At 39.4% G+C, this 21591-nt stretch overlaps 1 protein-coding gene across 22 annotated transcripts in view; it reads left to right on the top strand.

Moving 5' to 3' along the window:
- LYRM9 (LYR motif containing 9) overlaps window positions 1-21591 on the top strand; it is a 63988-nt gene that overhangs the window by 15977 nt on the left and 26420 nt on the right. For 11 of the 22 annotated variants that reach the window (XM_087752341.1, XM_087752336.1, XM_087752340.1 and 8 more), the window contains one exon: window positions 1833-1907. The exons of 6 other annotated variants lie outside the window; for them this stretch is intronic. The gene's annotated coding sequence lies outside the window, so the exon portion shown is untranslated. Of the gene's footprint in view, window positions 1-1832; window positions 1908-2084; window positions 2207-15119; window positions 15204-21591 lie in introns of all 22 variants that reach the window. 5 more of the 22 variants (XM_087752349.1, XM_087752350.1, XM_087752344.1 and 2 more) reach the window with 2 other exon arrangements.

The raw sequence follows: 21591 nt of genomic DNA, 5'->3' as shown, positions 1-21591 counted from the left end.
AGTAAGGGGAGAGTATGCTGTCAGGAACTTGGAAATGAAAGTAACTGACTTCTGTTTATGGAATAAAAGGGAGAAGCAGTAAGGGAATGCAAAGAGAAAACATAGGTGAAGCAAGGGGTTAGAAAAACATTCTATAGCGTAGATGAACAATAGTAGGACAACACTGAGTGCAAAGAAGAGGGCACTGGATGCTCAAGGTGTGGATTGATGAGAATCTGGATGGCAGTGTTAATTGTGTGAATGGATGACAAGGCTTTGCCTCAGGTGTCTTGCAAGAAAAGGATACATAGGCCTTAGCTGCAAACAAAGCATCTCCTATGAGCATAACCAAAGCGGGATTTTTCTTTTTTAATACATAATTCTTGGAACCCATGTTCCCAATGTAATTATGTGCCTTCAGAGGGCAATTACGAGTGCCTAAATTAGATATCAAAAATTGAACATCTCAAGCTGTTGTCAGCCATCACGTGTCACCAAGTTATGATACTATTAATACTTGGGGAAAAAAAATTCACCCATGACAACAGTTATCTTTGATCCGCATGTTTGTAAATGTAGTTCAGAATTTTGCCTTAGATTTTTCAAAGACTTGCGTCTTTCAGAGGGAGGCATAATAGATCAGTTCAGATTCTTCTGTCATTGTTATCTTCCAGGCCTTTTGTTTCAAGTGGGTTTTGAAAGTGTCGGTGAAGTACCAGATGATCTAAGACCTGATCCAGGTGTCTGTGCATAGTCAGAGCAATCCATTCTCTTGACTTCAACAAACTTATGATCAAGTTCTAAATAAAGGAATTAGCGTTGACTTTAGAGAATTAGTCGATTTCCTTTACTCACCATACAGTTAAGTATTCAATACAGCAGGAGTTTCTTGTATGGAGTCGATTGTCTCATGGGTCAAAAAGCAGTTTTTTGTCAGGGCAAAACACAATGGAAGGAGAGTAAGCTCGTGCAGATCACCAGAAGATTAGACACAGGTGGGAAACAGGAGCCTGAATTCTCCTGTTAGGGGCCAAATGAGTCATCCAGAAACTACACCAAGGTGCAACTCCGAAGCAATCTGTGATGGTATGCTAAAATGTGTTAAAAAGAATACTGTAAAGGGGAAGATTTTCGGATGTTGTTTGCCTGCTAGAGCTGTAAGAACGTTCGACTTTGTGTTGGTTGTGCATTGTTTGTTTTCAGTTAAAATAATAACTCTCCGGGAAGTAATTCCTAGTTTTCTGCAGCCGCCTTGGAGATGATTTTTGAAAGTAAGGTTGGTACTGCACAAGAAGTTATTCCCTTTGCTTCTTCCTGCAGAAGCGTACTTGAGCATTTTGAGATGAGATTGCACCACTATGGCGGTGGGAATGGAAAGCCAAATTTTGCTGAGGAGCCACCAGGCTGTGCTAATGTTGATAAATGCTTTTTCCAAAGCAATGTTCTGCTCTGACAAATACGTAAATCTCTGAAATTATTATGTCATTGTACAGAGTTCTGAATATTAGAAACTATGGCTCTTTAAAGTAGTTAAATGCTTTCTTACCTTCAGAAACTCTTAACAGGAAATACGGAAGGCTCCGTTCCACTGCGTGATTTGGAATTTCTCTCTACTTGTATCTTTTTGTAGTCTATATTTATTAAAAAGTGTTTTCCGAGTAGACTACTGAAAGCAATAACCTATTCATATCAAGGCCATGAATTCATGTTTAATGTAACTAGTTAGACAAAAGTGAAAGCTTACAGACTGATAAATTGTGCTATAGATGGGCTTCTCTGCACTTCTTTATTGATGGTACTTTAAGTAGCGAGTTGAAGAGAAACAGATAATGAAAATTGATTCTTCTCTGCAGGTCTCTCTTGCTTACTGTTGGACTTCGACAGACCTAATCTGTGAAGATAATTAAAGTTCCTTTGCTCTAAATGCCGTAAGTGATTTTTTTTGTTTGTTTTATGGAAATCATTAGGAGCCTATTTGCCTCACGTAGGGAAAAAAGGTGAAAATGCCAAATCACAAACAAATGGTAGAAATGAAGTTGGTGCAGATTAGTTATATGACCGTACATGTTTGCAGGAGATATTTCTAAACAGCATTTTGTATTCAGGAACACCCCTGTCTCCACTCCAGCCATGCTGATAAATGCAGTAGCAGAACCTTAATTGCAAATTGCCAGTAAAGACACGAAATGAAACAATATTTTCATATTTCTATCGGGACTACGACCAGGTTAGTAATCTCAGCATGGTGGAGGGAATCTGCTGTTCCTGTGTGCATTGTATTTGGTTGAGAATAAACACCTGAAGTATCAGTACAGCATCTTAACCAGAATATCATGTAGAGAAGTCAGAGGGGTGATAAAACTTGTGAATGAAAAATTTTCCCATTGGTAACGACACGGGGTGGTGGCCCTGGCTGTTATTTAGCATAACAGTTGTTTGAATTTCAGGTGCCATGATAACATAGCGGGAGACTTAAAATACATCTTTACTGTTTAATAGACTTCTCACAGGAGCAGGCTTGCTTGCTTTAAACCTGTAAGTGCAGAAGCATGGCTTCTGGAGCGTCTGGGCTAATACCCCCCCCCAGTACATGGAATCCAGCAATCGTGTCTGGTAGGCTGCTGCAGGGGGGCAGAACGTGGGTAGGAGGCTGGAAGCAGAATGCCGTGGTTTTGACCTTGTTTCAGCATCCTTTTAGTATCCTTAGCACACAGCGCTCTGCTGATTCTATAATTAATAGTTATCCGAGCTTCTAATGACACATTTCTTATTTCTGTGAGTGTCTTTAAAACAGTTGATATTCTTGCACCAATGAAAACATGCAAAGAGCTCTTCATACCCCCATTTCTTCCCCAAAGCTGTGGGAACAATTTTCTGGCTTGTAGAACAAAGAAGTTAGAACAAATTACAGAGCCAACATCTGCACCTGGCTCACTTATTAAGCGAATATTTGGCACAGATGCTAAACTACCTTCTGCCAAGAGAGCCTTGCTGATACAGTTGTTCAGGGATGAAGATGTGATAATGTCTTTTCCTTTTTGGTTCGCCAAAGCTATTTTCTTGATTTGTCAAAGTCAAAATTTTGTTGGAAAGGAAAATATCTTTTTACTTTTAAATATCAGAGGTTAATTAATGGTTAATCAAACTTTTTCTGACCAACTATGTTAAGATTATGATGGTGTATCACTTTAGTTCCAATGGCAGACACATCACATATGGGTTGCCATTTTGATGGCTTTGAATGGTAATCTGACCCATAAAAACTGAAGCATAATATGCAAACTGATTTTTTTCTGGCCAGCCGTATTCTTGGTGCCATCTGTGTTAGGATGGAAATGAGCCTGCTCAAAATGTGGTCTGCCAGTTTTAAGCAGAGTGGTAGTGCCAATCACAGATGGGTTTAAAAGAATAGCCTCATGTGAACAAGAAGAGTAGGAAGATTCTGCTGACAGCAGGAAGCGTCATTTGAAAGCATATTACATCTGTTAAATCCTGTGGCCTATGGAACATCCGTCAGACCTTTCCATGAATTCTTCACATGGATTAAGTAAACTAAAATTAGTTTATTAGAAATTCTTGATTTCTAAAAATCAAGAAAAAAAAACCCTCAACTTCCAAACGTTGCTCTCCCTACCACCACTGCCTTCTATTGCTGTCATCCTCATCCATGATGGAATACAGTGCAGGAAGCTGACAGTATCTGATCCTGTCAAGTATTTGCAGTGTATCCATTCAGCAAAGCCAATCACAGTAAATAATTTTGTAAGTTTTGTAGATACGGTTTTTAATCTGCCGTATGAATCCTGTTGAAGTGATAGCATTCAGAGCCCTGGGCTGCCATTTCTGAATTCCTGTCTTTGACAATTAACAACAACAACAAAATCTATATTGTAGGTGAAGGTGAGTACCTGTTTGCTGCTGATGCATCTCAGCTCAAAAATTAAGATATTTAAGCACTTGATTTTCAATATGGTCAATGAGATCTCAGTTCTCTTCTCAATTTGAGAGAGACGGTGCTCTGAGGTTAGAGATTCGATGGCCTTGTCTTATGTGTAACCACAAGTGTCTTGGTACTATTGATAATCCAAAGAAACACATTAAATGATTTTCACTGGTTAGGAATATGATCTACAGAAATCTCCGATTTTTTTAATCTTTTTAAATTGATTACCTTGTTTGAATGACCATTTGCTTTTGCAGTAAGGAAGCATGTAAAAGAAAGCACTCATCGATGAATTTCATGTTCGTGACACACTTGAACATCTCTCTCAAGTCCTCTTTAAGCCTTTTATTTCTAGGCTAAATAAACACCAATTTCAGCAGTGTCTCATCTACTCCCTTTAATTATTGCTGTTGGGAGAAAGTTTCTGCCGATGCAAATGTGCTATTTTGTCATGTCACATCAAATTGCATCAGCCTTATATTTAGGAACAAAAAGAGGGGGAGGCTGAGACAGGATGTGGCTACAAATGGAACCAAAGGGTTTTCTTAAATATAGGCTGAAAATAGACAATTGAGGCAGTGATGCTTTTTCAAGCAAAAATCCATGAAAGGGAAAATCAAGTCTGTGACGACAGAAATGAAAAGCAGGGCTGGGGGTGTGAGAAGAGGGAGTTCTAGATGGAGGCGTGGGCTGGTGTCAGGGAAAAGCTGATGAACTTCTCATTTACGCAAACACCCTTTGCATTGTCAGATCGGTGTGAAGTGGTTTTAGAAGATGTTAGACCACATAATCTCCTCTTGTTCATTCTGTGCTGGCTAAAATAGTTACTAGCCATGCTTCCCTCCAGCTTGTTGCAGGGCATGCCACTGGCCCTTTCCTTTGTGATTATCTCCCCTTCAGGTCTCAAAGCTGAACTCGTTGGCTGCTTCCCAACTTGACTTATTTTGATTGAAAAAAATTTTAATGACTGGTCTTTGTTAACTTGGATGTCTCCGCTTAACCCAGTCACTTGCAGGAATTGTCCTAAATACCATACAGCTTTATTCTCATTGACTTATCTGTTACTATATGCTGCCTTGATGTAGGGATTGTTCATTAGATTTTTTTTTTTTCTTCTCAAGACATTATCAAATTCCCAAGCCTAAAAATCAGTATGGTGCAAAATGGCTCAGCTTTATTCAATTCTTTGTGCCTGTTTACATGATGGTTGAATTTGCTGATGTTGGAAGTATTTCTTCTGGCTGCTGGGTCAACCTGCAGAATTCGAAGTGTTTTCTGTGTAAGCTCCATGAGCAGAAATCAAGTGGTCTTGTTCTCTGTTATTTCTGCATGCATTTTGTAGGGTTGTACCTTACTGGATGAGATTTTGGACTCATTTTTTTTCTAGCGGAGTAACCAAAGAAATAGTAGTAAAGTTAAAGGAACAGTGTACCTAATTAAGCAGGAAGAAGTTGAAGGAAAAAAAACTGGGAGAAGGCATATAAAATTTGTGAATTGCATCTAGCAAAATTTATTTAAACCACAGTAGAAATATATGAAAAAATAATTATTTTTCAGGTGCTTTGTATAGTGCATTAAATTCTAGTAGCCTAATAGGCCTTCAGAGTGCTAATATACAGTACTTATATACTCAGAATATCTTTAAACATGAATTAACCCTTAAAAGGCTCTTGTATTGCAGGAGTGGTGGTGTCCATCTGTAACAGACAGTTGCCTTGAACAACTCAGTTACTCCTGTGTAACTTTGGAGAAACTCTGCTACAATCATGAAACTCAAGCCCAGTCATTCAGGTTGCCAGCAAACATACGTTTTTGTGGTTCAATAGAAATTAATAGAAATGTGCTGATTTACACTAGCCAAGAATTTGGACTAGTGACTTTAATGGTGCCTTCAGTGGCATTTGCCTGGAGAAACTGTGGCAGAAAAATGAAGTCCTCCAAATCAAGTTCCAATACAGATACAATACCAGTATTCCAGATTGTTATGTTGGACATAAATTAATTTATGGCAACACACATTATTTCAGTTTATTTTTTAACTACTTCCAGCAATAACTCTCAGCTCACTAAAGTAAAACTAAATAGATTGTGGTAAACAGGCATAGAGAAAATTTGCAGTAGCTGTCCAAATAAATGTAGGAGACTTTAAACAGTCCATCACACTAAATTTACTTCAAAATGTAGTGTCTCTTCACAAATAATAGTTTAAAAAAATTGTTCTTGAGGAAAGTCAGTTTCGTTCTTCAGAAAACGTTAGCAGCTTCCCCATGGAAAACACTTTGTGCCCTCTCAGAACTGGGCAGAAAATGATCTATTGAAATCAAATGCATAAATTATACATGTAAGACAACTTGCTTTGAAATGATGAGTCTGATCAGAACCTGATGGCAATTAAAGTGAATTCTGAAAGATCAGCTGCGTTTGAGAATCATCAGAAGTCTCAATGCGGATGTGATCTGTAGGCGTGCTAGCAGCACCTACTTATCAAATTAGAAAAATACTATTCATTTCTTACAGCTAAGCACTTGGATTCTCTCCTCAGAAGTAATGGGTGATGTTAGAGGTAATATTTTTATTCTTGTCACCAAGGATGATGATGATGCAGTAGAAGCTTAGAAGCTTGTATATTTACAGCGTTATGAAAAATGTAAGTCAATTAGTATTTCAGACTGAGGCTAGACAGGCAAAGGCACCCAAGTCTTCATAGTTAGATATTACCAGTCCTCCAGGACTGTAAAATATTAAATATAGTGATGCTGTAATCTAAACTCTTAATTTTTAAATTCTTACAGCAGGAAAATAACAACCCATGGTGCTAAATCCAAATACACAATGAAGCTTGATGGAAACAAGGCAATGAAAGATTTACCTCAGGCTTTACACACAAATCTGCAGCGTGCGGTGGTCTGTGCACTAAGGGTGCACAGGTCGACAAATGGGAAGAGAGGCATGCTGCAGCTTCCAGCCTGAGTCGTAAGAGGTTTCTGTCTTTGGTGTGGCTGTAATATTTAGTATTCTGTCTTCTGTGATTTTTGTTTGGTAAATGCATCCCTTGGCTGTGGCATCTGCCTAGACTGCAGATGGAAGCGTAACAGAGTCTAGGTGCGCTTCCTCCAGGAGTGGAGGGAGGAGGTGAGAGTCCTGTAGAGATTCTGGTGATACTTAAGGCATTAATTTGCACAGAATTTCTTACTTTTCATTTTCAGTTTAATCCACTTCCCAAGGCATAAGACAATCACATCTGATTTTTTTCTCCAATGACTTTTTTAATACATGAGAATTAAAAAATGCCTCAGTATAAAATATGTGTATATTCATAGAAAAGAATGCATTTCTGTTATACTTTTTCAAAGCAAATCGCAGAAATATTAAATGGGGAAGGAGAAAGACAGGTGTTTGTTTTTATAGTTGGGGTTTGTTTGTTTTGAACTGAATAAGTCTGAAAATACTAGATAAAAACTGCAGATCAAATGAAAAGACTCCATAAGCATTCTCCAGATTGTTCATCAAAAAACCACCCAACTGACAACACTACAACAAGAAAATGTTCTTAATTAATGTCTTCAGTTAAAGGAAAAGCATTGTGGATCTCTTAAATATATTATTAAATCTGTATTGTTTAGATAATAGGATGGGGAAAGACACTTGTGCTGAGTGCTGTGTCAAATTTGTCAGAGCATGTTTTAATTCTAGTTCGCTTGCTGGATTTCACAGCTATTTGTCTGGGTATTGGGGTAATTTGGAGGGTTGAGTGAACCCAGATGACTGTAATGAACTCATTTTGTGTCTTTGACTCATTCTGGCAAAAAAAGATGCTATTTATGGGGTATTTTGTATTGTTAAGACTTCTGTTCCTCCTGTCTCTCAAACTTTCTCTGGGCCGCTGTCTTTGTGCCATCACCAATAATTACATCAAATTAATTCAGCATAATTAAGTTAATTATTAGCACTGGAGGTTAACAGCATGACTTCAATTGAACCAAAGCTTTTATCCCCCTTTTCCTGAGATTTCACAAAATGTAAACAAATCTGAATCATGGATGAAACGTAAGGCAGCTCCCTTTCCATCAAGTGTTTTTGCCAGTCAGAAGAACTGTCCTGCCACATTCATTCACTCAGACGGGTGTTGATAAACATGTTGTCTGCTGCAAAGTGAAAAGAATACTGTGGCATTCTGTATCAACAGCCAAATACTTTAGAAAAAATGAAATATTTTAATCACCCCAGAGTCATTGAGTCAAAACCAGAAAGATAAAATAGTCATTAATAAAAATTCAGACGTATAGAGGATATTGAACCTGGTTTAGCTGACATACATCAAAAAGAGTTAAGACACAGGTTCCAAAGATTCAGAGGATAGCTTTTTGAATTCAGGATGCTATTGTGAATCATTGTGTAAGACACAATCAATAGCACGATTCCTTGTATAAGGTGGTAGTTTGAGACTCAGAAGATACGGTTTCTGTTCCCAGCTCTGCTATTGACTCATTCTGTGACTTTGCACAAGCCGCTTAATTTTCTGGAGCACAGTTTCATTTCTCAGATATTTTCCCTCTTAGAGATCCAAGAGGCTAGGGTTGTCTCTTTCTGCTTGTGCATCCATGGTCTAGGCACAGTGTGATGGGGTATTTGAATCCCTGGTGTCTCGATGTATTGCAATGGATCTCTGCGCTGGGACGCTAAGAACTCTGCCTTTGCCAAGGGTAAAAGCAAGCTTTTACCATTAGTGCCAAGGGCTAAAATTGAGATCCAGCTCCTGCTTTCCGCAAAGTGCAGCGTGTTTGTTTTAATCTATTATAGCAAGAGCTCTGAGCTGGACACTCAGATCAAGAGTTTTGGCTTGCACTTGACTCTACAGACAATAAACCAAACTTTTTTTCCCCTTGAACTTCATCTCAGCCAGAGCTATAAATTACTCAATATATTTGGTGCATTGTGTGTAATCAATTAAAAGCGAGCTCTATACCTCCAAAAACAAACGTCCTGCAGAGTTCTGTAGAGTGTTTTTCTTGTGTATCATTCTGGCTCAATGGCAAAAATATCCAGAAGGCGGGGAGGGAAGTGAAAGTGAGGGGAAGGAAGCGAAAATTTGAAGAAATCATGTCCCAGTTGTAAGATTTTTACCTGGCCAACAGGATATCCAGGATCTGTTTTTGGTTCTGCTATTGATGTGTTATGTGGAAGCATATTATTTAATTTCTTTCTTTGTCTTTTTGGGGAAAGTAGGGCTAAAGATATTTGGGTTGTATTATACTTGGTTTGAGTTCTGTATATGGTAACGAGTATTTAACAATGGATGAATTTTCTGGGACGGACTGCAGAAGATGGATAAAACTGCCTTGCTTGAAAACTGCTTAAAGATTCTGGGACAAAGTGAAAGTGAGTCTGCTGCTGATGTTCTGATCCTAGGTTCAGATGGTATCAGGTTGGGAAGAAATAAGATTACCTTTTGTTTTGAAAAGGTGCAATACAATATTGCTAATAATATAATGTATAGCACTGTAATATAGTGTTACTTACTAATCATGAGATGCTTATCTGTTGTAAGCAATAGACAGCAGTGGCTTTAAATTGTAGACACCTCTGCAGTTCTCAATTTTTTTCAAAAATACTTGTTTTTTCATTTTACTACTTTAGCTGAGGTTAATTTAAATCTAGGTGATGATGAGGGAAGAGGAGGGAAGTCGTATTACTAATGTAGAAAGTCTCAACATATGCTTTCTCTTCTCATCTAAATCATGTCCATGACTTTGCCATGAAAATAGATGACAAACAGCCGCCTTCCGCACAGGGTGTGCTGGGGTGTGCAGATGCCCTTTTAGCACCGCAGGGAGAATTATGCTCCCAGGAGGCCAGATCCTGTACTATAAATGGCTGCAGGTTTGTTAAAGTCACTGGAGCTGTGCTAGCCTGTTGGTATTGTTAGAAGCCTGATCTGTCGGTAGACTTTCGAAGACTATTTAGAATTTACAAAACTGTCCTCTTCCAGCGTACAGCTTCTGTTTTCCTTTTGGAAGCCTATATTAAATCAGAGTAGGAGAGAAACAACAAGGACTGAGCTCATGTAGGCAACAACACATTTAGTCCTGTGCTCAAGCAATGTGTAGGCCTGCAATTTAAATACATTACGTTAGGCAACATCTGCCATCACTGTGTCAGCTGTAGTTTTTATTGCTTCCCTCTTGTAATTGGGTCAAATAATGAAGCACTGGAATCAATTGTTAAGTAGCCCTTTCTGGAGCCAGGTACCGATTTCCTGAATGATGGAGTTCCTTCAACAGTTTTCATCTCAAAAGAATATCTTATAACTTTGTAAAATAGCAGTATCTTATAACAAGTAGAGGAGAATGGTCCCTGAAGGAGTAGGGCAGGGCGTATAGCTCTTTCACCATCCAAAGCACGGAGAATGTGCAAGTCTCATACCGCAGCTGGCTTTGTGAGGAGCTCTCTCTTGTGGCATCCCACTGCAGCCAGCAGAGGTTTTTCAGTGATAAGGGTCCTTTCTCAAAAACCAGTTGCTGGACTGGGAACTCTTTCTTTGCAATAAGCTTGTTGCTAGCCAGACTTTTCCTTTGTTTTTCTTAGGAAACAGATTCTCTTTGAGCTGGGCTAGGCCATGGAGAGTGACAGTACGGTTTTTGGGAAAACTTGAGATATGGCTTTAAGACCTTCAGAAATGTTCCTAAGATATGGCGGGCGTCTGCCCACATGATTAGCTGTTGGTATGGTAACAATCCCTGATTAGTGAACTGTACAAGTTAAAATCCCCCTTAAGAGGCTAAAGACTCCGGGACTTAAATGTTCTATAATACTGGTGCTTATAAACATTTCTCCCATGAACAGGCATGTATTTTGCTCAAGATGTGGTGGGCCAAATCCATCCCTGGTATAATTCCACCAGAGACAGGGTGTATGTCAGGGAAGGTTTTGGCTCATTATTACTTGGATTGAGAGCAAAGGACTGGAAGAGGCTAAACTTCAGCAGGTGTGGATTTGAAATAATGAGACAGCAAGTTGTTCCTGATGCTGCTGCAAAGGATAATGTAAATTGGGAAGGACGATTACAGGGCAAACGGTAGATAGCAGGGCATGGTACAAGTACCATCGTCATTAGTCGAGGGATTATGTGTGTATAGTTAGGACTGGAAAGGATGTGCTGCAGTCGATCGGTAAAACGAGAGGTCATACTGGAAAGCCCTGTTACACTGCAGGTTTTATTCCTTTGTAGGCTGGGTATGATTCCTTTGCACTAAAGGAATGTTAAGAGGTATACGTTAAGCATTCTTGGTCTTTAATGAAAAACTGTTGGGTTTTTTTATCTTTAGTCAATAGTATGGGTCACAGTGACTTCTGCTTTTTTAAAATTCTGATTCTTTACCTTCACATGATTTTGTCCTTCTATTGAACTTTTGTACTTCTGCTTTTCTAAGTAGAGTCCTTTCTGCACTGACAGCTGTTTGTTTGAATTATGTACTTTTACCCTCTTGCTTTTAAAAAAAAAAAATATATATAGTTGGCTTGCATGAGCAAAATGAGCCTATCTTAAAGCATAAAGTTAAAATTTAATTTATTTTAAATTAAAAATTTAATTTAAAAAACTTTAACCAGTTTCAGTCCTTCCTGAACCAAGTTAGGAACCATGACAAAACCTTACGTAAGACTTACTATTCTGCCCGTGCTTATATGACCCGTAGCTCATAGAATTAATGTTTTCATTAGTCAAAGACAGCGTGTTTGCACCCTTCAGAAGAACCTCCGTACCTTATTCTGCCAACTGGGTATCTGTCCTTGTAACAAAATTTGTGGTAGCTTGTATTGTGCCCAGTTGGAAGTTTTTCAAAAATTTGAAGATTCAAAAAGTATTAGAAGGTGATATAAGCCCAGCTGGAAAGTTGTTATGCTAACTGTCAAAAACTAGTAGGGACAACCGTGATTGCTAAACTAGAACTAAGGATCGGAACATTTCAAAATACAACATTTACAAAAAGGAAGGGATAAACAGGCAGTTTTGTTTTAAACTTGATGGCACCAAGATACAACTCAATTCATATTCAGGCATGATCTCAAAGGTAAATACTTACAGATTTGGCCACTGAGAACAAAATTCATGTTGACAGCAGTTGAACTGAGCAGTTTACAGCTGGGAAGATAAAGTTCTCTTGAGACAGTGCCTGTCAATTTTCCTTGAGCCAGGCGGAGTGATTGTCAGGAGAAGAGAATAAGCAGTGAAGTTTGAATTGCACCTAAACCAGGCAGATTCCTGTCCTCCCATTGCTGCCTGAACTTGACATTTAGTGAGTAATGTCACTAAAGAATATTACTTTAATTAGTCTCAGCATGCTTAGTAATTATCCAGAATAGGGTAATCTGGCCTCAGTGTAGGCAGCATATTTTCTCATTGGTGTTAGATTGCAAAAGTCTCCATGTTTTCTTTGCTGTGTTTGATGTATTGCATGTCTCTGCTTCATGATACCGAACAAGAGTGGAAGGTAAAACACTTGCCCTGTGGCTCTGGTTAATTTATATAAGTGGTCTTCAGCATGACAAGAATTTGATGTCTTTTTATAGCCAAACCCCAGAGCTTTTGTGCCTTTATATAATCCTATTGATTGACATCTATATTTAGTTTTCCTTTACCATACAGATCTTTTAAGCTTTTAGTCAGACCCTAAGAAAAACACGTTATAGGTCCGTTTTCCAGTTGCCTTGAAGTTGCTTTACACCATATCAGGAGAAAAGGGATCATCAAGTGAGTGCAAATACAAAATACAATCTACATTTGATCTGTAAGAAATTGTGCTTCTCAGAGCCTGAAAATATGGATCTCATGTGCTGAGCATGCTGGGCTACCAGGTGTGCTCAGATGTTTGTCCAGCACCTTCCTATATTTTCAGGGTTTGAGACCAGGAGGACAACCAGATTATACAGTTCGACTCTGTGGAATGTGGTGTTAAAACTTGACCCAGGAAACTCTGCATTAAGTCAGACAACTCGTGCTGGACTGGCACGTCTGTGCCTTGCGGGTCCTCGGCTGCGTGCTGACTGCCGGGGGCAGTTCAGCTGTGTGAAGCTCTTTCCTTTTTGTCCTTTACAATGGACTGTCAGTAGCAGGTTGAGGGCTGGATGAATTGCTATGATAGTGGCAGCCTGTATTTTTTTTTTTTTTTAATGTGGATGTACAAAATAAAATGGAGCTCTATTCCACTTCAAGAAGTAAAGTTACTTTTTTTCCTTTTATTCACAGTTTCCTTGCTTATACATTTAGGGATCACTCTATCACTTTTTTTTTGTACAGCAGCTCACTGGGAGCTGATGTTCAGTTGCTTGTTCAGTATGACTACTAGTTCTTTTTTCAGAACTATTTCTTCTAGGTTATGGTTCCCTCTTGTGTAGGTATAACCTGCGCTCCGAGTTGTTTGTATAATGTTCAAGTGTATTAAAGCATGACTTTGGACCCAGCTTATCCAGAAATTTACCACATTGTTTGATTGCCCTGTTGTCATTATGTACAGCTCTAGCAATCTTTGTCACTTCAAGCTTTAGCAACTATAATTTTATATTTGCGGGGAGGCCACTGCTGATAGTGTTGAATAGCATTAAGCCTAATACTGATGCTATAGAACTGCATGAAGGATGTCCAACCAATGGTGATTCCATGTCAACAAACAGATCTTGGAGATCTGTCACTTAGCTACTTCTTAGTCCCCCGTACGCTCTACTAATACTGTGTAAAGCTAACTTTACACTGCAGGGCTGCGCCCCGAAATGTGCTGCTGTTGCACTGTCATTTGATGCTGCTTCTCTGCCTCATGCATCGAGCGAAGCATAAAGCAGAGAAGAACAGAAACAGAAGTGAACAGAACAAGACTGGCTCTCGTCATTCATGCAACAGGACTTTACAATCATATTTAGAAAGGACAAAATCTGCAACAATGACAGGCCACAGCTTGTCAGAAGTGATCACATCAGAACAGCAGATCTTAATAAAAGCCCAGCATGGTGGAGAGATGTGTTTATTAGAAAGTGACTTCAGCATTGTACATGCTCGCCCATACACGAGAAGGGGTGTATCTACAGGGCAGGCCATTGCCCAGGGCTGCAAAATATTCAGTAGCTCTGTGAGTGAATGCGATTTGGTAGGGACGGACATTTGCTGGTTTGCCCAGGGCAGCAGAATGCATAGAGCTTGCCTTGAGCACGGTGCGCTAGTCACGCTCCTGTGACCTACCAGGGAGTAAAGAAAATACAGTGTAATAACCAGAGAAGGCAGTTAGTTCACTGAAACTGCTAAGGTCTGCCACTCTGCTGCAATAAGCTGTAAGTGTATTTAAGAAGTTAGAGCCCAGAGACGTAGGCCTTTCCTATATTTACCAGCTGGGAACCAGTGAAACCTGGAAGGGAGGGCTGATGTAGCCAAATACTAAGACAAAAGAGTAAGCATCCTTCTGAGTAGCAGCAGTCCACGTGGGTGTCTTCCTGGACTGATGTCAAAACATGGACCAAGATGTTTTGTGGTTAAAGAGGTTTCAAGAGGCTTCCAATTTCATTCTTATTCTGGCAGTTTGATTATTACTTTCCTGTGCAGAAAATTTTACCATCTCATTTTGCAGAAATACCACTTTTGGAATCTGTATTCATACTAATAAGAGCAGGTCCAGTGAAGGCATGATGAGTCAGGTTACAGAACTTGGTTATGAATTTTTAATAGTAATTTCACTAGTGATTTCTTTTTTTCTTGCAGATTCTGTTATTGGACACTTAGATTTACATTTTCAAGGAGGACAAATAATTTTGGCACCTTAAGATAACTGTATAAGATGTTCCAAGTTCAATACTGAATTTCCAAGATCCCTAAAACACACATGTGTTTGAAAAAAACAGTCCATTTCTCTGCTGTTTATGAGTACTTATACTGCTGGGAATATTCTGAAGCATCTTCCTAATTAAAACTAAACTAATGCTACTCAATAGATGCTTTGCATTTGTTTTTCTTCTATTAGTGTTGTTTTTACAGGGTTTGTTTGCTTAATCCTAATTTGCAAAATTCACTCTGCACCTCTCAGCAGTTTTTACGGTTGAGTCCAAACACAGCCTACTAACACCCAGGGAGATGGTATGCGGTTTGGTTTTTGGTTTGTTTGGGGTTTTTTTGATTTTTTTTTTTTTTTAATTGAGGAATTTATTCTTGAACATGCAGTGTGATCAACTCGCATAACAGGCAGTCTGGAGCAAGAGCCTGGAGCCCGCTGGAACCTCTGGTACCAGCTTTTGGATCCCACAGGTACCCTCAGTAACACAGAGCGAACAGTAAAAAATAGCATCGAACAGTTCTATCCCTCCATTTCTACTTTCTTTTCCCTCCATCTTCTGTTTTGCGTGCTTGGCTTTGTGTAGGATGGCAATGGTCAATGGCAATGCATTCCCCAGCAGAGAACCCGATTGTGGAGATAAGTTTATCGTGACAGATGGTTCAGGGGTCTGAATGCTGAGGGAGTCTGTGGGAACCCAGCTCCATTCTGAATGCTATTTAGTGGTTGGTATTCAACCCCTTAGGATCTTTGCCCTGTGGAAGCGAGTACCGAGTACGTGTCTCACCTGGCTGCAGTGAGCTGGTGAGGCAGTGTTCCAGGCTAGCTTTTTGTCAGTTAAGTGGCCAAATTAAGTGAGTGCAATCCAGGCCTGTCTTGGTTTCTCATTGTTAAAAATGGACGTAATACTACTGCGCTACTTTACTAGGATACTGTAGAATCAATACTTTAAAGATCATGAGATTTGACTAGGATAGGGAAGTTCCCGAGTTAGACTTCTAGAGATGTAATACTTTGAAGTAATAAGAAAACACGTCTCCAGCCTGTATATTGGGGTGAAGGCAGGGACGGGGGGGGGGGCAATCTGTAAACAGCAACAGCTCAGGCAACTCTTGCAGTCCTTTAATTAACACTTCCAGCCTCTGAAGCCCAGTCGTGGTGGCTGTTTAACTCTAGTCCAGAGGGACTGAGATTCTAACTGTTGAACTGTAGGGATTTGCTTGAAAAACAGTCACAATAGCAGGAAAAAAAAAAAAAAATCTGAGAGCAGTGGCATAGTGTCGTATCGGTATCATCGTGGGTTCAGCTATACACTGGGTCATTTGACAGGCTTGCTAATGCAGAGTGCAAGATTAATTGGCTTCGGTCAGCCTTTGCTTGACTATCTGAATATCAGTATCAGGAATGTAAATGATTATGCAATACAGAGAAATGCCACAATAGTCTCAGTGTCTCCTTTTATACTTGTCTCTTTTTAAACAGGGCTTTATCTAAATGCAAATGTGATTTCAGCCTTCTGATTAGGACATTATACAGTCATCCATTCCAGAAAAGCACAATTAGCGGATTATTTTATTTCTGACTCAACAGTTCTTGGTTTAGATAGCTTGTTTGTTGTGCTATGCATGATATTTAAGTTATCAGAAGGAGATTTACATTATTAGTCAGGATTGTAGCCAGATTTTGTGAGGTCGGGGTTTTTTTCTTGGCAGATAAAAATGGTAACATTCGTGGGATTTGAGGGAGGATGTTTTTAGAACAAAAGGCAATAGTGTAGATTCTTACTATGCTTCATTGTCCTTTTTGTGCCAAGTAAGGGGCAAATTACAGTAGTAACTATGCAAGTTCTCCAGTGCCGTGGGGTGTACAAGTGCAGAGTTTAGCCTTACCTGTTTTCAGGATCTAGTCACTGTTGACATGTACTGGTACAGTGCCCCGCTATCTTAGAACTTAACAGTGGGTCAGGTCATGAGATTATTTCTCATTAAACAGCCATTTTACCAAAATAGCCATCACATTCTCCATGTGCTGTGGTAGATTTCCAGTGAAGTTTTCACTGGAAATGATATTGCAAACACTGTGAAGTTACACGCTCAGAAAAATACAGATATTTGGTGCTAAACGTCCCTGTGGAGCTTACCCGTGTCACAAGATTTGTAGCATTTTTGCAGCTATGCATCTGTCAGGGCTCAGGAGAGTTTGTTGGGTTTGGTTTTGTTTTGTTTTTTTTCCCCAGTATGGGAGCCTCATACAGTACATGTTTGATAACTAGACCTGGTCAAAACTTCAATCTTCAAATCTATGAGCAGGTCCAGTATTTGTGGGAAGACAAAGGATTTTTTTTTTATTTTTTTTTACCAAAATTCATCAGTGTAAATGTATTTGTCACATGATTTGGATCCAACAGCTCATCATTTTCCTATGAAAAATTACTGCAGTGGAAAATTCCGAATTATCTATAGTGAAACAACATTTTCAATTCCATTGATCAGTTTAATCCTTCCATATTCATATGTTTACGTGACTCCGGTTTCTTGCTCTCTCTCCCATCACTTATTTTCTTTATGCTGAAGCAAGCTGTCCTATACATGCCCAACACATGAGGGATCTTTGCTTTTGTGACAGGAAATCTATTGCACCACTTAGGTTTAATTAGAGCACAATGACATATGATGAGTTTACACATCAAAGCCTAGAAACAACTCAACAAATTGGCTCTAGTCCCAAAGTATATTTTGGGCTCTGTATTGAATTGGGATGTTTCACTATGTTTAGTGGGAATATGTGAAATACAGGGTCAGGTTCTTAGGGTCAGTAGAACTATACCAATTCTTACCAGCTAAGGATCTAGCCCCAAAAACCTGTGTGTAAAGTTAAATTTAGGATCAGATCAACTTGAATCCAACTGCGTATTCTAGATTTCTGTACTGGATGATAAAAAAAAAAACAACAAACATATTCTCATAGCTTCTGTGTAAGTAACAAGTTGAATCCTATGCCCAGTTCTAATTTGCACCGAGTTCAGAGAGTTCAGTATAGACCCAGGACATATTTTAATCTGCCACATAGTGGAGTGAGGGGTTAGCTTACATCTAGGTGCACAGATGGTCTTTATATTCTGCTCACTTCTAGCACTACTTCTGTGTTGGTAAGTCACAGTCAGTGATTACAGGGCCCTGTCACTTATGTAAATGAAGCTCTTCATCTCATATCTTTAACATGTATGTGGGTTTATCATTGCAAGAAGTAGGACTGTAGCAATTTTTTCTTTCCATAAATGTTTTTCATTAAATAAAGGCATTTTGATGTTTCACAGATACTTTTTTTTTTTTAAATTTTATTTCAGGAAAGCTTAATTTGAGATATGGTATCTGGATCCCAACTTTGCCTACACTAAGGGTTATGGAATGGGTCCATTTTTGTCTTAGTGTTATTAATATACATTTCTGCCTATTACATGAAAGATTAAAAAAAAAAACCTCTCTTCTGTATGGAGAATGCAAAAATGACAATAATGGCAAAAGCAATTTAAGCTGGGGTTTTCATAGAGTTCATCCCTTATTTTCAAATATCCACTTTTCCTGTGGTTATTGGACTGCTTTAGTATTCTGAGACACTGTACTCACAGGAGACTAGACTACTTTAAGAACAAAAGTGCCATGTATTCAAAGTGTGCCATTTAGTTTGACTGTATGGTAATGACGAGCGCCCAGCCTTTGCAGCCGTCCAGCGAGGCAGCATGTCTCAAGCGTTCCCCTTCGAGGCACAGTTGGTTCCCTGCGGACCCTTTCTGTAGCACGTGGAAGGCCTTCGTCCCCTGCTGACCACGTCAGCATGGCTCCCCGTGTTGAGTCATGGGCTGCGGGGCACAGCAAAGAAGCCAGATGGCTTCGGGTATTCTTGTATATGAATTGCCCAACTCAACATGTAGCCATTTGGGTTCTAAACAAAAAACTAGCTGTATTGAAGCTTGAATTTCAGAGTTGGAGAATATGTACAACTGCCACTGAAGGAAGGAAAAAAGGAAAACCTTGGTTGGAGCCAAAGATATCCCATTTGAAGCTGGTCTAATCAGTTAATTTCTGTGCCTCGTTTCCCATTGATGAGAGCAGTCTCCAGTCTCAGAGCAGTGTTCTCGTGTCTATATCAGATGCTGGGAGACACACAGGATAGGGTAATAGAAGATTCAGAAATACATTAAAAAGCTAGATAGATGTCTGTGGGTGCAGCACCTCTAAATAGTAATCCCTAAGGTCCAGTATTTCTTTGTAACAAGACTCTAGAAGGCGCTTTATTCTTTAGAGAAGTGACTTGATTAATCAGGCTTTAAATGACTGACAGATAAAGCGCCTTGACAATCGCGGGGCCATTAACATGGCATACCTTTTTGATTTCTGGCATGCCTTGTAGCTGCCTGCTGTTTTTCATTTTCCTTCTTTTTATAACTATGTCTGTTCAGGCAGTTCTTGTTCAAATGTATTCATAAAACAGAGAAATATAGAGTTAGATACACAGAGGACATCCAAACTTTATTGAAAAGGTCTTGCTTCCCCTATGTAGCTTCATATGGTAAAAAATTTAAGGCTACCGAAAAAGGCAACGTGTATGTTACTGTATTCTTTAACTTCTTGTTGTGAAAGAAAAGTAAATCTAGATGTTGATCAAAAAAGAAAATCCTTACATCCCAGTTCCTCTGAAAAAGACAAACATTGATATCTCCTTCTATAAATTGAATATTGTTGTGACAGAATCCCTTGAACTATCAATATGTGTCAGGGATATTACTCAGTCTACATATATAGTTCTCAGTTTTGTCACCTGCAGTGCTAAATGCCAGGGGAAAACTGAAGGAGGGGATTTAGCATGATGTTTGTATAGTAAATGTTTCTTACAACATATGGTGTAAATTGGCAACCCCAAAATACTTTCATTAAAAAGGTAATACCAGGTGAATGCTGAAAGTTCAATTTAAATAGTAGGGGAGAAAGAGCCAGATGTCGGGTGAAACTAAGTATCCTAAGCAGGAAAGGAAGGCAAAAGCAAAGGCATTTGCATAACAAAACAAGATGATTTTCAAAGTTTTGTTTGTGTTCTCACTGGCACGTAGCAGGGGTTTACAGAGATGTCACTGAGCTGAGTGCTAGGAAGAAACTGAAGGAGGGTACCAGAATCTGTTTTTGAAGTCCGTTTGTGTTAGGAGGGTTCCTAAGAACAACTTTAGAAAAGAAGTCAAAGAAGGAAGTTAGTGCTGAGTGATATCAGGGGTGGAGTGAAAGGTGTGTGCTGGAAATACGCCCTCAGCGCTCTTTGCTGGAAGAGAAGCCTGAGGACTGAACCCCGTGTTGCAGTTAGAAACATAACAACGTGTACCTGTACCTGCTTGAGGTTCCTGTTGAGGCCTTCACCACTTGGAAAGTGAGTCAGGTGGGGTGTTATACCATGAGGTGTCTGGTATGCCAAAACAAAACTGAGCGCCACTCTGAAACAAACTCTTACGTGATATTATATTATATATTATTGCCCCATCAGGTCAGATGAAATATTGAAATATCTCCCTGCCCATGGCCAGGGGGTTGGACTAGATGATCTTTTAAGGTCCCTTCCAACCCAAACCATTCTATGATTATATTTCTATTTTCAAAATAGGACACAGTCTTGGAATCATTCTACCTAATTTAGGCTTGTAACTGCAGGATCTATATTATAATTCTTGTTTTCCTACTCCTTCTGTGTTCAATGGAGAGAAGGGCAGGGAGTAATTCAGTCTATAGGTTATTTGAGTCACATTTTGGAGTTGCTTATCTTTCTGCTGGTTGGAGGGGGAATGCAGGGATCTCTCTACTGACTATCGAGAGTATAATCACCTCCTGTACTCAAACGCTGAAGTGACATGAATCCAAACCAAAAAATGCATGGAGCCTGGTGCCCAGCATAGGTTCCGTTACAAAGAGAAAATGATACTTTAAAGAAAAAAGACTGGAAAAAACCCAAGAGATTAACATTTTGAAGCCTGGGGGTATTCTGATCTGTATTTTAAGCTGAACTTTTTAGGTAAAGCCATAATTAGCACGTCTTGTGTGCTTGGAAAGTGAGCTAGCAATTGGACTGGTGAGACTGAAGCCATTTTGAAAAGTCAGCTCTTGGTCTATATTTCTGAATTTTTGTAACATCTTTCTGCCCCACATATGTTTTTTTTGGGTGGTATCCAGTTACTGTAGTGTGTGAGGCTGAATGGCTTTTATTAAACAAATACGAAAAAACAGAACTGGAATCAGACAAGCAGAATGAAAAGATTGCAGCAGCAGTATAGAGCCAACTTATTGCCCTCATGATGGAAGAATGGTTTTCTAATTGTTTGTGAAAGCTAATGGAAACCATATTTTGGCTGTGAATAACTCTCAGGAGGGATCATTGTGAAGTCTTACCTCATCTCTCGTACTTTACTGATAGAACATATCAAGTATTCAAAAGCAGACACACCCCATGAAGCTCAAACTGCAGAAAACCACTGGTCAGTTTTAGATACTGGAGAAAAATGGGACTCGTCAGGGGTGAGTGAGCTTTACTGGCACATCCCTGGCCTGTCAGAGGCCAGGGCAGGTTTACCTTTGTTACGGCATGTCAATTGTGGCAGGAGTGGATAACTGTTCAGAGGGTAAAGGTTATGCTAACAGAGTCCAGGAGCCAATTAAGATTTTCTTGCCCACGAGACATCACAATATCATGCTGAACCGTGTTGAGAGAAGGGGGTGTTTGACAATTTGCTCCAGCCAACATCATCTACTTCTGAGCTACCTGTGGCTAAAAATCGGAAATGCCACTTTTTGCATTTTGTCCATGGAATCTTTCCTAAATGCTGTA

Source organism: Nipponia nippon, unplaced genomic scaffold (genome assembly GCF_047370975.1).
Source record: "Nipponia nippon isolate SJK-2023a ecotype South Korea unplaced genomic scaffold, ASM4737097v1 scaffold_15, whole genome shotgun sequence".
NCBI classification, from domain to species: Eukaryota; Metazoa; Chordata; class Aves; order Pelecaniformes; family Threskiornithidae; genus Nipponia; species Nipponia nippon.
The sequence above is the reverse complement of the archived record's forward strand: the minus strand, read 5'-3'. Positions and strand labels throughout refer to the sequence as shown.